The sequence below is a fragment of the Lepidothrix coronata genome, unplaced genomic scaffold, assembly GCF_001604755.1.
Source record: "Lepidothrix coronata isolate B3197 unplaced genomic scaffold, Lepidothrix_coronata-1.0 Scaffold117, whole genome shotgun sequence".
In the NCBI taxonomy this organism is placed as follows: Eukaryota; Metazoa; Chordata; class Aves; order Passeriformes; family Pipridae; genus Lepidothrix; species Lepidothrix coronata.
This window is the reverse complement of record NW_016690297.1, coordinates 455,939-473,255: the sequence shown is the minus strand read 5'-3', so window position 1 is coordinate 473,255 and position 17,317 is coordinate 455,939. Positions and strand designations below refer to the sequence as shown.

General features: G+C 43.3%; 1 long non-coding RNA gene across 3 annotated transcripts in view; it reads left to right on the top strand.

Annotated features, from left to right (window-relative positions):
* The window catches only part of LOC108502364, a 28,266-nt gene extending 13,301 nt beyond the window's left edge, over window positions 1-14,965 (top strand). For 2 of the 3 annotated variants that reach the window (XR_001876478.1, XR_001876476.1), the window contains 2 exons: window positions 968-1,210; window positions 13,774-14,965. This is a non-coding gene — a long non-coding RNA (uncharacterized LOC108502364). Of the gene's footprint in view, window positions 1-967; window positions 1,211-8,639; window positions 9,442-13,773 lie in introns of those variants that run through there. The other variant, XR_001876477.1, reaches the window with a different exon arrangement.
* The last annotated feature ends 2,352 nt before the right edge of the window (window positions 14,966-17,317 follow it).

Sequence of the window (17,317 nt, the reverse complement as noted above, 5' to 3'; positions counted from 1 at the left end):
TCCTTATAGACCATGTCACAGGGTCAGTGAATACCCGACACGTAAGCAGCCTTACAGCAACATGGACCCTCTTCCTTTTTTCACCACATCATGTACCAAGAAAACACCAGACATCCCTGACATCCTCCTAAATATCAGAGGGAGGGAGGGTCTGTTCCTAAAGCCCTTCCAAATCCCAGTTTTCCACCCAAATGAATAACAAGCATGAAGCAATGGGTTAGCTCCCCTTCCCTTGGAAGCATCACCTACTTGGCCAGCAGAATGGAAGGACCCAATAAGATCTGTTTTGGATAATCTGTATGACAATATTGAGCATTTCTTTTTATTTTTAAGTTTGCTGCTGGATTAAATTGCTTCTGGGATGCTTCTGTAGCTGTTGGCTCTGGCTAAATAGCAGGAGGACTCCCAGTAGCAGGAGTCATATGACCATGCTCTTGTGCACTTGTGAATGGAAAATCATGTGTCTTCATAAATCACAGGAATATAAAGACCATATGCAATGTTCAGAAGTCCCACATATCCACTTGAGAGCGGGCCAATGCTAGCCAAGAAATCTGAAAGCAGAATTATCTGTACTATGTGTTTTACTTTGCTTTAATACTGAACGTAAGTAGAGAGGAGAAAAAAGACAAATAAAAGAGAATGTCAAGAATAATGAAAAAAGTGTGTATTCCAGGCTCAAAGAAATTATTTTGACACCAGCTTTCACATTTTTTTATTATCACCCCTTTGGGCAAAGTCATTCAAAAGAACAAACAGAAAATCATACCACAGACTATGATACAGAACCTGCCTCTCTCAGCAGACTGGATGTGACAGCAGAAATAAGACCCCAGGATCCAAGCATGGTGGAAAATAAAAAGGTTGTTTTAAAATATTGCTGTTTTAGTAAGTGGGAAGATGTGTGAACTCGATGTTACTAAGAAAGTGATTGCCTTACTCTAACCTTACCCTAATTTTTCCCCAGTGTTAATACATGCATATTGAACCACCACGTCCTGAATGTGATAAGCACCTGCCAGGATCTGCTCCAGGACTCACCAGAGCTGTCCCTAATGAGACCTGATTTGCTCTTGAGTGTGTCTGTTCCCTGCGGATGCTGGAGAGTCCCCCCACAGATGGTGCAGAGGATGCTCTTGTGTCTGGAGCCACGTGTGCTACGTCTCATCTTCACATGGAGTACCTATCTGCCAGAGTAGAGCTGGCAAAGGTTAGCTGGACTTCCTTCTGTAGCAGCTCTCTGCAGACAACACGGTGCATAGTTGGCCTTCCTTGCTCTTTTCCATTGCTCTTCCCATGCTGCCCTCCCAGCTCTCTCTCGAGTGAGAATGCTCTGCAAGTCCTGCTCCTGCCCGGTGCCGCCTTTTCCCTATCAGCCTCTCCTTAACAAGGTCCTACTTTGAGCAGACAAATCTCCATTTTCTTCTACTTCTCTGTGTTTTGTTCACCCTTTCTGTTTTACAGGGATTATATTTTTTCAGCCTTCCTACATATATCACTGTCATGCAAGTTGTTTTACTCACCTTTGAGTTGTAGCATATGAACACACATACAGTTAAGACCTGTGGACCATAGAATTAGCACTCCTCTGCCCAATGGAGATCCTTCTTTCCCCCTGGGATTTGCTTTCCGACTGCTTCTGGAGCTATGACCCTGGCCTATACAAACTAAGGTTGCTCCCACGTACGTTTACAGAGGGAAGAAAATTTAAGGGACGTAATAATAGAATCATAGAATGGTTTGGGTTGGAAGGGACCTTAAAGATCGTCCAGTTCTAAGCCCTCCTGCCATGGGCAGGGACACCTTCCACTAGACCAGGTTGCTCAGGATCCCATCCAACATGGCCTTGAACACTTCTAGGGGTGGGACATCCACAACTCTGGGCAATCTGTTCCAATTCCTAACCACCCTCACAGTAAAGAAGTTTTTCCTGACATCCAATCTAAATCTCCCCTCCTGCAGTTTGAAGTAATTTTCCCTTGTCCTATCACTTCCTGCTCTTGTAAAAGGTCCCTCTTCAGCTTTCTTGTAGGCTCCCTTTAGGTACTGAAAGGTGATCTAAGGTCTCCCCAGAGCCTTCTCTTCTCCAGGATGAACAGCCCCAACTCTCCCAGCCTTTCTTCATAGGAGAGGTGCTCCAGCCCCCGATCATCTTTGTGACCCTCCTCTGAACTTGCTCCATGTCTTTCTTGTGTTGGGAGACCCAGAGCTGGACGCAGTACTACAGGTGGGATCTCATGAGGCCATCACCTCATGAGGTCCATCACCTATTAAATTTGAGAAAAATGTGCCCCAGGGGTTGTTGTGCTGGGTTGTGTATTGGAAGACCTATTTCCACATCCTGTTCAGATTTTCCTCATGACCTTTAGTGAGCTATTTAGGACCGGATCCTCCAGAATCTTCAAACCCTGGAAGCTTGGGGCATAGGATGTGTCTATCTTGCAGAAAGACCAGCTGGATGTGCAGCCTGGGATTCAGCAGGGATTGGTTTACCTTGCTGCAAATCAGTAAGGGAAGTGCTGAGCTATGGTTTATGATTACTTTAAACCAGAGATTTCTGTTGTATCTCTACAATACTGCTGCCACTTTTTAACTGTAGTGAAGACATGCACATAGTGTTGCTGCAGATCTGCCAAGGGTCATGTGCACTGAAAACTGGGAGACAATGAGGGCATTCAAAGAAATTACCACCAAGCAAGCAGGGAAAAAAATTCTTCTTGTTTGTAAATAAGATATTGCTAAGCCACAAAGCAAGTCAGCATTTGTTTGGCATGAAGAGTACCAGAAAGCAGGCTCAAACACTGGAACATGAACACTGTGAAGTCATTGGAGTGGTCTTGGCCATGATTATGGCCCAGAGTAAGCAGCACTCTCCTAAGCAAAGGTTCAGGAGTTAACCTGGACCAGGTAGTACTAACAGTAGGAAGTTTGAAAATTTGTTTTGGAAGTGAAGGTAAAAGTAGGGAAATGACCAGACAATGCCAGCTGGCCCCAGGACCCAAGGGTGGGCACTGGCACCAGTTCATTAGCACAGGTGTATCCAGGGGAGTCACCAACAGGCCCGAGAGACATCAGCGATCTGGGACTTGCCACTGCTATTCATCAGCAACTTGGCCCCATTCTGGGCCACAATTTTTTTATGCCCTAGAGCATCTGGCACCTCCACAGAGGCAACAGGTCTCCAACGAGTCTCTGTTAAGGTGTAAAGCAGATGTAGCTGAGCCAAGGATGGAGGATGAGACACAGAAGGATATCACAAACCTCTGAATTCTCAGTCTAAGTGAAGGCATATTTCAGGTGAAAAAAAAGTGATGGTGCACATGCTGTGGACAAAGGCATATAAACACAGCCCAGTGAACACAACAAGGAAGAATATTAAAGAATAAAGGCATATAAACACAGCCCAGTGAACACAACAAGGAAGAATATTAAAGAATCTCAGTGAAGTCTTTCTGTTAAGTCCAACGTAGTTTCAAAGTGACTGTGCCCTGCACAAATAGACTGAAAGAGTATAAGGATAAGAGGGTTTTTAATTCACCTCATTACATGAGCTGTGAGAAGACCAACCAGGTCAAGCTTTGCATATGAGTGGAAGAAAACCTCTGTGGAAACTGACAATGTGTAGACATGCACTTGGTGTCTACAGAGAAAATTCTGGTCTCACCCTCAAGTCATACCTCATGGTGCCCTAAAGAATTGTGATTCCAGATTTTCTCCCTATTGTTTACCTCATTCCTTGTGCCTCCATTTTATCACTATGTTACCTCCCTCACCCAGAAGGTACCTAAAAACAACAACACACACTTGAATTCTCATTGCCAAAGCCTAATATTTTGACTTGGATTAAAATGCCCTTATAAATGTCCTCATAAATAGAGCTAATTTTTGCCTTATTTTCTAGTGGAAATGTCATTGAGGTGTGTCTCTTAGGCACACCTCTGGGTACAACGGATCTATGTAAAAATCTGTGTAATAGAGGAGTTCTGAATGTACAGCACTGCTTGAGCATGGCCAGGAATCTTCAGAATGAGGCCTCTGGTCGCACGTTGATGATGGCCCAGGGAAACCTGAATGGACTTTGGAACCTTTGCCAAGGCTCACAGTAAAGAGTCAATAGAAAGGAATATGCTGTGCTTTCACCAGCTTTGGGCTGTATTAGGTGCAGGTGGGTGGCTTTGCTTGGTTAAGTCAACATGATCGTCCTTGTAACACTGGCCTGACTCAATGGAACGGAAGAGTTAACCGGCGCACAACAGAGCCGAGCTTTTGTGACCAGCAGCAAAGTGACACTTAGACCTGAAGGGGGACAGGGAAATAGAAAAAAATACACCTTTGAGGATAAAAAAGTTATGATAAACTCACATGGCTGCCTACTCAGCTTGAGTCCTGTTTGGGGTTTGAGACTGTTAACTTGAGTCCTGATTTCTCTGTGTGGAGACATAATCCAGAAGAGAAATTCGGAAGCACGTTCCCACGAGGAATACATGAACTTTTCAACTTAGCACTGGTTTTCAAACACTAACTGCAAGTTTGCAATTTTTCTTCAGAACCAAAGGAAAACAGGAAAACATAATTTGCACAAAAAAGGTGTTCGAGTTGTCACTATAAAGCAGGACTAGGATGGAGCTCCTGAGCCCCATACTCACCATGTGAATGATATTCACATTAAATTAGTAGTGAAGGGAAATGAAGAAATAGGGAAAAAAGAATCTCTCTGCATCAGTGTGTAACTGTGCTATATTTTATAGATGAATGATAATGCTTAATGGCTTAGAATACGGTGAGGAGCTCATGGTCTCCATTGCATGTCACCATTTAGGACTGCAGTGCTATATTTTTGATATAATCTGAATCTTTGAAGGTCTAATTCACTCCTGCTTCAGCCTCTGAGGTGAGGAGGAGCATGACATAGACAGAGTAAGAGCAAGTCAGTGAATTTAAAAGAAAAATAATATTAGTAGATAGGAACATGGTGTCAGTCTAAGACCCTCAAGGGCAGCTCCTCTCTCTGCAGCACTCGGGCTAAGGATTCATATATGTAACTGCTTTGAGATTTCAATGGGAGAGGAAAGCAGGTGTCAAACATTGTTATTTACACTAAGTAATTGCCTACAGAAAATCCCAGAATCAGATCTTTGTTCTACATTCACAAATCTATTCCCTTAATGATCTCTTTTCAAGCCTTTTGAGCTATAAATAGATTTGTAAGTTTAAGAGCTGGAAATAAGCCACCACCACTGTGACTGAGTATTGTGAGAAGGGTTTATTAATTTTGGGTTGGGGGAAGGGTCTAAGCTAAATCTGGGTGGGGCAGACATGCTGAAACCAGCCTGTGCCTGTTGGGAAGGAGACCATGGGCTGGGATCCACCGAGGGGGTGAAGGCAAGGAATTAAGGGAATAGGGATGAAAAGCAACACAAAATCAGTGGGACTAATACGACATGTGCCAAATGTTAAGGTCTTTGAAAATAAGCAGAGATAACTATGAAAGACCCATGCCATAGCTAAAAATAGTTTTGGTTATGTACACAGAGGAAAAACACATAGACTTATGTGTTTTTAAAGGAATTTCTTTATGCAAGTGGCAAGGGACTGTGTTTCTCACAGCAGAAAATGTTACACCACCAGTTGCCATCTTTGCAATGATAGGCCAGTATGGCCAAGCAGCAGTGGCATGTGAGAAGCAAGTTTCTGTGATGGAAATCAGGGAAGTGGGACTGCTGAATTAAGGATTTCTTCCTGCCACAAGAAGCTGGAAATGCTCTACTCATCTTGTACAGACTCCAGGTACTGAACTGAGGACATCACCTGCTTGGAGCAAGCCAGCATCTGGAACGACCACAGCAGAGTACTAAAGCATCCAGCATCTCACCAGTGGAGGCCAGTCTTTAGGCTTTAGACCATTTTACCCCTATTTGACAAAAACTTTGCAGCTTCTTGAGGCCACAGTTTAGGTGCTACTCATTGGGAATTTAATAGAGACTAACTGGCCTTTCTCTATTTGCAGAAATTTCTTTATTTTCATGTTGTAACTCGCAGAAAAAAGAACTGAGCAGCCGTATCACCAAAGACATTTTATAATAAACTGTGCTAGCAAAAATAATTCTAATCATCTGTAGCATCTTGGATGCATACATTTTTCTGGCCAAAAACTGCCTGAAAGGGACCTTAAAACCATCCTCCTCCACCACTGCTAACAACAGTAGAAGACTGAGGTCTACAGAATGTCCCAGACTCTGTGCCCAGTCTGACTCTTGCTGAAGACACCAAAGTAGGTGTAATGATGTCTGCTGGAACCACTCTGTGCTGGCCTTTGGTTCATCATCCACCTTCTCTGTATTTCACCAGTATTTCTACTGAAATTTGCTCTTAACTATCAGCTGCCTACAGGATTCCCTGTGTATTGCACCAGGATTCTGTCTCTCAGTGGGACAACCAAGTGTATTGCTTGTGCTAAGTGATATACAAGGGGCCAGGGAGACAGGTAGAGGTTACAGGAATTAGATGGCAGTGGGATAAAGCAAGCGAAAGAGGTTTTTTTCCAGCTTATTTTTTCTCTTCCTTTTCTGGCAATGTTAATAAGACACTAACCACACTCTTAAGTTATTTTACTCTCAGTAGGTCACAGTTGCTTTAGCCTTTAAATATAGAGAACAGAGAAGATACCTGCCCTTACAGACTCATGCAGTGAGTCCAAAGTAGAGGTGGGAATGTCTCTGAGCATCCTGCTCCTGCATAGCCAGTCCCACTGTGATCTTGTCCCAAAGGACACAGCCAAACCAGCTTGATGAAGGGTTTGGGGGTAAAAAACTGCAGACGGAAACCTCCCATCATCACATCATCTTCATATAAAATATAAAATGTATAAAAGTCTACATCCCATTTTCTCCCAGGGGCTTCCCAAGGTGCTGCTCTCCCCTACAGTAGCTGAGGTCTGCAGGGAGGCATCGGCCAGAGCCAGGGAAGCTGTGAGATGGGAAAGAGGTGAGGGATCTTTTATTGCTGGCTAGGAAAGGAGTGGAAGGGAAGATCCTCTCTGGGTGCCTGGCTGCTGAGAGGATGGTGCTACGTGGGCATACGTGAGAGACTGGCAGTGGAGGAAGATGTTGCGCGAGGACCGGCTGCCATTTCATCACGCTGAGCCAACGTGTTTGCACACATACACTGATCACTCCCTGCTCAGCTGCCGTGGGAGGCAGGTTTGGCTGAAAACCGCTTCTCACTGCTGAGTCACCCCTTGCTGCTGATATGCTCCCTGATTCCAGGCCCCTTCAAGGATGGCGAAATAAAGGTTCCAGAAGTGCTTCTGAAAGGTAGGGTGCAAGTGAAGAAATCAGTTTGAATCCTCCTAGGAATGGAAAAGCAAAAGTGGGGATGAGGAAAGGATAAAGTCATTGGACTTCACAAAATTGGGTTTGATTCTTTGGATCTAACTTTTCAATATACAGTGCCTGGTCTCATTTGCTGAGAAGTTGAAGACTATCAACTTGGGATTCTCAGATGTTCAAGTACCTTGGAAAATCAGGCCAATTGCATCAAGATCGCTATGCATTTAAGGAAGCATGGGCTCTGCACATGACATTAGAAGCCTGTTGTCAATAGCCCCAGAGTTACACTTACCAGAAAGAAAATGCTTGTGCTTTTTCAATCATCAGGATGATATTGTACATTTAGCGCTTCACTGCTGTTGGAAAGACCACAGAGAGTGAAACACAGTGTAGATACCACTGGGTAACACATTCCTTAATGACATTTTTAAAGCATTCCACATTGGCAGTACAATACAGAAAGAGGGAGAACGGAGCACAGCCTTCACTGAGAATAGAAGAGGGAAAAAATAATAATCACAAGAGCTTTTCACTGATGTGGGCTGTGGCATCATGCTATCTGCTGCTCAGAGCAGACAGTGTTTCCAAAATATACACAGCGCAAATCCAGCAGAGTAAAACTTGAATAACTAGTCATGATCCCCTGGATTTAAATAGGTTGCCAACTCCCTATGGAAAGGGGGACCAAAAATAACTAAATCTGGATCATTGGAATATTCCAATTGTCCCTCAAACAAACAACCTCTGCAGTAACATTTGATTTCCAGCAGTTTCCCTCTGAAACTACAAAGATCTGGCCATGGTGCCCAGTGATGCATGAAACTGTTGATCCATTCTCAGGATGATTAAGGGGTATGTATTTGTTGTTACCCCTTGAGAGAAGGATGTGATTTATCACAAAACAATGGTGAATTTCACAGGAGGGTACCAGGCTCTGTATGGCTGTGACAGAAAGTCAGCATTGAGCAGGCAATGTTTTGTATGGTCCTGGAAACATTTTAGGACAGTATTACAGCAAGGTAAAATTCAGGTGCCATTGAAATTGATTTCAAAACTCCTGTTGACTTCACTAGAGCCAAGATTTCCTCCAAAGAATCCCTACGTATATTTTAGATCCCTGGAGCTTCACTTTAATAGCAATGTTTTCCCCATGGAACTAGAAACAGAGAGGGAAAAAAAGGGAATTGAAGGCATATGGGAGAAAGATGAATCAAAGCTTCCCTCCCCCATCTCCTTCGTGGAAAGAAGCTTCTGTGCCCTCAGGCGACCACATCTCCCTGTTCTTCTCTACCTTTCTCTACCTTCCTACAGGTCTCATCCCTTCAGAGCAAAGGAACCCACAGGCAGCCTGAGCCTGGTAATGCTCCACTGCCAGCACTTCTTACTCAGCAGGATCAGCCAAAAGCCTCAACAGCATCCTGCTTTATCATTCACCTTTATGCTTAGTCTTAAAAGATTGACAAGACTGAAATGTGATGGCTTCACTGCACCCCTAAGTGAAGAAAAGACAATGACTTCTTTCAAATGTGTCCTGCTGAAGGTCCAGCTTGCAAATGGACTGATGTGGGGCTTTAGCTGAGGCATCTGATTAAGACTGGTCACCAAGTCCTTCAGTGATGGAGTCAGTGCCAAGTGAGCACCAAGTCAGTGCTGAAGAGGGAGAGGGAAGAAACATGACAAGCTGTATCTATTACAGTCCGTTTCAAATGAATGTCTTACCTTTAATCACAAATAGTCAGTGTCTGATCTAGTCTCCAAACAGGAAACTTCCTTCTCTTTTCCAAAATGTTATTGATGACAAACTGTCATTAGAGAGCCTTGCTACCTATAGAATTGGCAAGGTCTCTTTGATTTGATTCCAATGACAATCTACATGCAGGCTGTCCACAGCCAAACTATATGTGAAATAAAGGGAATCTTATTTTGGTGAAAGGTATTTGTGTCTGTATTTCAGTTACGTAAGTGGTAGTGTTTTGGGAGGATGTGGTGCCTGGAGTTTCAGAAGATGTTTTGCCAAGAAATCACTCCTTGGAGAAAGCTGCTTGCAGCAGTACAGCTTGCCCTCTCCTCCTTTTTTCTCTTTTTTTCTAATTTATTGTTTTCCAGGAAATCATCATTCATAGAGCTTGGGTAAGGAGGGAGTGCTGCATTCATAAGACCTGCAAAGAGAGCCACTGTGCCCAGCAGGCTCCTGCAAACACACTGCAGCAGGTGAGGAGCAGCACTGTCTGGTCACTGCGACCAGATCCCACTAGCCAGCTGATGGTGATTTCCTTCTTCTGGGAGAGGCTGGAGCAATTGGTTTGTAATCCGACTGAATTTTGGCCAGAACACAGCCCAGGAGACTCACTGCTGAACCATTCCACTTTGACAGCTGGCAACAATTTGTGGACCGCAGGCACGCCTGCTGAGCTCTGTGCTCAGAGGGGGACGCAGAGCTTGCCAATGTGAGAGACACCTGCTCCTGCCTCCCAGCTCCCACCTGGAGATAAAAGCCTCAGTGTCTCTCGAGACAGAAATTTTCCTATCACTTGTGAAGTGCAGGAGCCCCCAGCATACAAATAATCCCTCTTTCTTCCTTCTTTCCTTCTCTATTTCAACAATTGCAAAAAATAATTTGATAAAAGCCTGCTTTAGTTTCAAGGACTAAGTTAAGCTCAGAGAGTATTGCTCCAGATCAAGGCATGGACATCAAATCAATTAAATCAATGCAGTGTCGTATCTGCAACATCCTCATTATCAGATTTCACATACAATATGCTGTTATCACAATAGACAGTTCCTCCTCCCAGCACTGTAAGTGGGAGACTTGTCATTAGCATCAATAGAAAGTGCACTGAATCCTGAAGAAATAAAACAGCAACCTGGCAGAACAAGGCTCAGACATTACATAGACTGCAATGGTATAAATAACCACCCATATCTTGAAAAATTAATGCTCCAAAAGCTCTGTTTTATTGGGATATCAGAGAGACAAGCTGACACAGTGTTTCAAAGAGCTTATGCTGCAGCAGCCATGCATGTAATGTGCCCTCTGTGTATGGTCCACGTGGGAGCAGGAGGACCAGCTTTCACACAACAGTGTGGCACAGACACAAACCACCACTCCTCCTTGGCACACTCAGCTTCTTGCCTGTGATGGAAGGATGGGATGGATAAGGAAAGCAAGCCCAACGAATGACCACAGTGGGAGAGAAATAACAAAATCTGGAAGCATATTTCCTATTTGTTCTTCGGCGCCACTATCTCAGATTGCATTGGCAATCAATGCAAGGGAATATTAGTGTGCTCTGCGTAAAATTGCTTCATCTAGCTGCATTAAAGTAAATTCATAAATAGAAATGGTGGAATGGAATATATTTATTGCACTAGCCTTGATAAATACTTTAAATGCATTGCTTGCCATCTTTGCATTTACTTTATTACTTGGAAAGATTAGTACCTTTAAGAGTAAAGTTGCTGAATTCAACTGAAAGTCAAATTCTTGGCAGGTGACAGACAAAACAGCTCACTGGCTTCTCATATTACTTTATTTTTAATCCACTGGTGCCACTGCAGTGCTCTGCAGTGTATTTTGTATACAGAAATAAACCACCTACACTTTTTAGTGAAATACTCTAATTCAACAATTTGAATACAAAAGCTTTTAATAACAGCTTGTCCCTCCAAAAAAACCCCTCAAAAACCAAAACCACCAAACATAGTCTATACTGTCAATTCATATGTGTCTGCTTAAAAAAGCCTCCACACCTACATCTCCAATCACATCACCCTGTCTGCTTTTGCAGCCTGGGGAAGATGGGCTTTGCAATCTGCACTGAGAAGTGGGGAAGGCAAGTCAGTTCCCAGCTTCAGGAAACCTTTGTGGGAAAGATGGAAACAAAAGATCTAACTGGTTTGTCTGGGGCAAGTTCCGGGTCAGTTTGGTTCTGCTCAGCTGAAATATAGTTGTGTGGCATGGAGCAACGTGAAGCCTTTCCCCAGAGTACTGGAGCAGCAAACTTTTAGGGCTTTGTGTCCTCTGTCACCTGAAAATCTTCACAAAAGTTAGCCGGGCACTGGCTTTTAAGGCTGGTGGTCTTCTGATGAAGTCCCCTGTCGCTAACTACAGAAGTGCTCTGAAGTCTTCAGGGAGAAGGAATATATCTTGTACACACTTGTTCCTCAAGGAGTTCTTCTCAAAACCCTGTCCTGTTGCCACCCAGCTTCCCATCACTCCCTCCTCCCACTCAGCTTCGTCACTCTGGCTTCACTATGCAGTTCAGGATTTGGCCCTGGCAAGACTGTGGATGTAGAAGAAAGATCAGAGGTTAATCAGAGGTTAGTGAGGGAGGAAAAAGAAGTGGCTTGAGGGGAAAATGGGGCTGACATCTCCCCAGACCAGCCATTGTTACAGTCCCTCCATTGGCAAGAGCACTAGTGGGAGCACTTATTTTTATTACCTCAAGAATAAAAGCATCAGCCAAAGATGGGGGTAGGGCTGTCAGAACTCATCTCCTTTTGGCTTCCCTCTTCTTTAGGAAAAGAATGTCTCCTGAATTCAAGGAATCCCTCATTTCTCTCAAGATGATGGTCTTTAGAGCTTTTTTTTTTAATTTAAGAAATTGTCAGGCTCCAAAGTTGCCTTTTTATATATCTTGAAATAAAGCTGCATTGTTTCCCCTTGCTTCTGCATTATTCACGTTGCCCTGCAAATCCTGCTGAGTGAATTACGATGTTTATTGCTTTGCCTTGCAGTGTTTTCTTCATACTTATCTGAACAATCTGCAAGAAAATCTGTCAGTAAAGGTCTCTTCTTTCATAAGCGGCTGAACAACTACTGAGACTGTTCACTTCATTCCACCAAACACCAAGTCAAAAACACATCGTCCATCCCATCAGATAGACACCACCCCAGCTCTGGTGTAGCACACAGGGTTGGCCAGTCCCTCTGAGCCTGCAACAGCATTGTAACAGAGATAGGAAACCAAGGGAAGAGCATTTTAGTCTGAATGATTCACTTCAGGATACACAAAAGTGGCATGGAGGAGCAGAGAACCAAGTCTGGGGCTCCACAAGGTTCAAAGCAGAAAGGAGTGCAGGGATTTTATTCAGAGCAGTCACTAAGGCACCAGGTTCAACCAAGGAGTCTCCAGCTCTTCTCCTTGTACTGCCAAGGGACGCAAGGGAGTACAGCACCGTGCGTCACCCTGTTGTAGGATGCTGTGTCTTCTCAAGACCTTGTGCTATCACAAAAAGCAAACAAGGAAGAAGTAGTTTGCCTTCTGGGATTCTCTGCTGGTGTTGTCCCTGTAGTCCTCTACAGCAAGACTGCAAAGATGAACATTCCCCCCTTTACTGGTGTTCCCAGATGTGCCTTTACATCTGTTAACTTTTTTAGATAAAAAATTACCAATCTAATTTGATTCTAGTGAAATTTTAGAGGCAATTAAGGGTTTGCTTTTTGGCTTTTTTTCATTTCCTCTCTAGTAGAGATCAGCAACTACAAAGACACTTTCATACTATCAGCTACACTTCTCAGATCACAGAATCATTAAGGTTGGAAAAGACATCCAGTATCATTGAGTCCAACCTATGATTGAATACCACCTTGTCAAGTAGACCATGGCACTAAGTCCCATGTCCAGTCATTTCCTGAACACCTCCAGGGATGGTGACTCCACCACCTTCCTGGGTAGCCCATTCCAATGCTTAACCATCCTTTCAGTGAAGTTCTTCCTGATGTCCAACTGAACCTCCCCTAGGGCAGCTTGAGGCCATTTCATCTAGTCCTGTCACTGGTTGCCTGGGAGAAGAGGCCGATCCTCACCTGGCTACCTCCTCCTTTCAGGTAGTTGTAGAGAGCGATAAGGTCTCCCCTCAGCCTCCTTTTCTCCAGGCTAAACACCCCCAGCTCCTTAAGCCACTCCTCATAGGATTACTTTCCATACCGTTCACCAGCTCTGTTGCCCTTCACTGGACTTTCTTGAACTGAGGGGCCCAGAACGGGACACAGGACACAGGACTCGAGGTGCGGCCTCACGCACTGGACTGAGCACCCTGTTAACAACACACCACCGGAGTGCAACACAGACATCTCAGGCGGCTGCTGTCAGGGATCCAGGCTTACCCTCGCCCTGGGCTCCCCTCTTTAGCTCATAAATTGTGCTCCCCACTCTCCATTGACATATTACGGTGCACATGGTGGATATACAAGGAAAGCAAGGAATGGAGGTGGCACGTTTCTCTTCTCTTGAGGACAGCGTATGTTTGAAATGTGTCAGGATTTCTGAGTTAAAGCAGCATAATGAGATGTCAGGGAAGGCGAGCAGAAGGGGAAAATTAAGGCAACAGATTTCCCTGGGAAACCCTGTTTTCCAGAAAAACCATTGAAGGAAAATGCTATTCTGATTAATGTTAATTTGTCCCTTTTTCTTTTTCTCTTTTTTTTTTTTTTATCTCCAAGGCAGGATATAGGGCAGAGCAGAGACCAGGGAAATGGCAGCCCCGTCACCGAGCCAGCGCTGCAGCAGAGCTGATGGAGTATCTAGGTCAGTGTGCAGCAGCAATTCTTCGCAGATGACTGAGATCTACAGAGCCAAAGGCCAGCCCTGGCAGTAGAGCCAAGGGCTCCTTTTGCAACTGAAGGGTGTAAAATCAGCTCCCCCTTTCAAGCAGCGTTCGCAGGAGGGAAGTCCAAGCCTCAGCCTCCATGAGCTGGAACTAACGCCCTTCGGCTCCGCTTACCCGTCCCTGCTCAGCGGAACACAGGCTGGGAAATCAGCGTTGCCATGGGATTCGGATACAAAAGGCTGAAAGATGTGGATGTCAATCAAGTACCCAGATATACAGGGAGGATATTTTCAGCCCTCAAACTAAAGCTGATGTGGAAGCTCTTCTCTAAGAAACAACACTTTGCTTTCTCACGCATGAGAGCAATGTCAAATGTTACCCAAATTTTTTTATATTTTAAATGTCCTCACTTAGCTTTGAAGGTTTTCAAATTTCACACAGGTTTTAGGAAGAGCTCATGCACTCAAACACTTGGCTACTTTTTCCAAATATCCTGCTTGGCCTAATGAGAGGCATTGCCTCTGCTGACAGCCTTAGTGCCTTCAGAAGAGATACAGCTTTGGAAGCCAGCACACTGCCTGCTGCGTGTGCACAGATCGTGTATCATGGGATCTTTCTCCTTTCTGCTTCTATGCCTCAACCCACTGGGACAGGGGCATGAAAGGATCAGTGCTTTCCCTATATATCATCCCTGAGCATCAATAAGACTGGCAGCTGTCTCTCAAGATTTGTGCTAAACCGTTCTTTAGAGGTTGATTCACAGAGCTACAGCCTTCAAAGTCAAGACACACTGTTAGATCATTCTGTCAGGTAGCAGAGGCCATCAGGATTTGTGCTGATTTTTGTTATGTTAAAACATATCCTTCAAAAAAAGACAGTCCACTCCTGCTTTGATAGCCACAGAAGAGGGAAGATTTCCCTGTACTGACAGAAGTTTAGAAAGTCATTCATGAGGTTTATTCTCCCTTGTTGAAAACACTAGGAGAATTTTCCTGATAATCTTGATTCCTGACAGAAGAATACATCAAATTTTGTGCTTAGGAGCTAAACTGGTAAACTGTGATGCCAAACAGCTAACTAACCTGCCTTGCCACTGAAGGTTTAATGATATACTATAGATCACGTGCCCAGTTTTCAGTAGGAATATTAGAAAAGGACAGTGCCAGATGAAATGTTCATGTTTCTAGAAAAAGGCAGCTGCTTCTGCATATGCTGAGAAAGGAGGGTGGATATTAACACAAGGATTTTGAGGCAGGAACAACCTATTACTGGTATTTTGGATGACAGCTATCACATTATAGGTGTTTACCTAATAATATTCACCCTAATTCTGGTACGCTTTGTCTGAACTAGTCAGCCTAAGGCAGATCACTCCTTTGTTTCTGCCACAGCAGAACTTGCTAGAACAGCATTTTTAATTATGAACATTTCTGCTTAAATTCTTCATGTTCTGATGCTGGATAACTTTCTTTTTAAACTGGCATTACAGGGCAAAGGAAAAAAAGATCCAAAGTAGAAAACAATTTAGTGAGTGAATAGTATTGCACTCTTTTTATGTGGGCACATATAGAGGTATAGCATTTCACAAGGCTTGATGATTCCCACCAGTCTCAGATCTGTCCATGCACTTTTCTCTTAGTCCATAGAGGTGACCCCATAAATCAAGTGCAGGGATGGTTGTGCACAGTCTGAGTGATGCAAACAGAGACATGTTTTGAACAGCATATAATACACATTTAATTGTATTTATTTAGTGGCCGTGGTTAGAAACAGATGTGACTTTTGCACTTTTTTCATTGTAGACATGTTACATGGAAAAACTGTCTGTCCATCACTAGATCCTGCATAGGCATATACTCACGAGGGGCTAGCAGAAAATAAGAAGGCAGGAAGAACCTCCTGTAATCTCTGTATGTTTTGCATCCTGCTGAAGCTTCACATATCTGCTTACTAAGAAGACAAAAATAAAGGCTATTATGTGTCCCAGACAGGTTTACTCAGAGTCTTGTGGAGTAGGGACTATTACAATCCACATAATAAAACTGGTACAAAATGTTATTAATCAAAGGCTTGTAAAGAAGATGAAAGGAAAAGGGAACAAAACTGTCATTACCCACTATTTTGATTGTTGAATCTGGACTATTCATAGTAACACACCAACTGTATCTATCCAACTGCAGTAATGAGTGATAGATGACTACTTAGCAATTAGGTTTTCCTTCCCCACCTCTGAAATTAAGGTCATAACCTTTTCTATTTACTTTTGGGATGTGGTAAATTAGAGCTTTGGCTTCATTACAAAAATTAATTAAAATAGTCACACAATGGCACCATTCATGGCTGTGCTTGTCCCTCCCTGCAGTATGTCCTCATGTCAGCTCTCTTTGGTTTTAGTCCCAAATTCCAGTACGTGCTAGTCTGCCTGTATTATTTGGATCAATAGACTAGATTTTTCTTTTTGTCCATCTTCTTTGATTTATTGGAAGGGCTCCTCTTGTTTCTAATTCTTCGGGGCATTTTTTTTTTTTGCTATTTTTGTTTGTTTGTTTGTTTTTTAAGAAACTGTACAGTAGCAGGCTCTCACCATGATCCGATGTCCCCAAAATGCTTTCTGGCCACAGAGTTCGCCAGTAGAACTGGCAAATAGAACTTTAATTTGGACTCAGAGCAGAGACCTCTACCTAGCAATCTCTCCTTACCGACATCCCAGGTGTCTAGGTCTGGAAAACAGGATTAGTATTCAAGTTGTTTTCATCAGAATTTCAAGAACTAAACATAATTAAAGAGATGGGGGTGGGGAGAAGGAGCCTGACTATTCCACACCTACATAGAGTTGGAAGTCTGCCCATTGAAATATGTTTTATTTCTTTTCTAAACCATTTCTTTGTGAATGTAATCCTTGTTTTAAAAGCTGGATTTACGAACTGGCAAAAAATAATGTTTTCCTTTATAGGAGAAAGTGTTGCATTATGTTTCACATGACCATGTCCTGAGGTGGTTCAACACACTGAGTTCTGCATGTACCAATAAATACAGATCTCAGAGACTTCAGGAATAGTGATTTAGTAAAAATTATTGCTTGATGGAAAGTACAGATGAGCTCAGATCCTTTTTATATAACACCTAAAGGGAAAGATGGCTGACAAAGGTTTGGACTAATATCCGTGCTGGAGATAGAGCCCAACAGGCAACTTTGATATATATGTGTAATTATACTGAAGTCAAAGGTAATGTTGCTATAAAGATGAGAACATGAGATATTTGCAAAAGTGAGACCTACTATAGGCTTTATTTCTTCAGAGCATTTAAGCATGTATGTAACTGCAAGTATAACCTGTTTTTTTTTCTCTTTCTGCTTGACTACTACTTGGAAATGTTATCCAAGTTAATTTAGGACATGACTTCAAGTTGCATCAGTTGAGCACCTTTAAAATGTG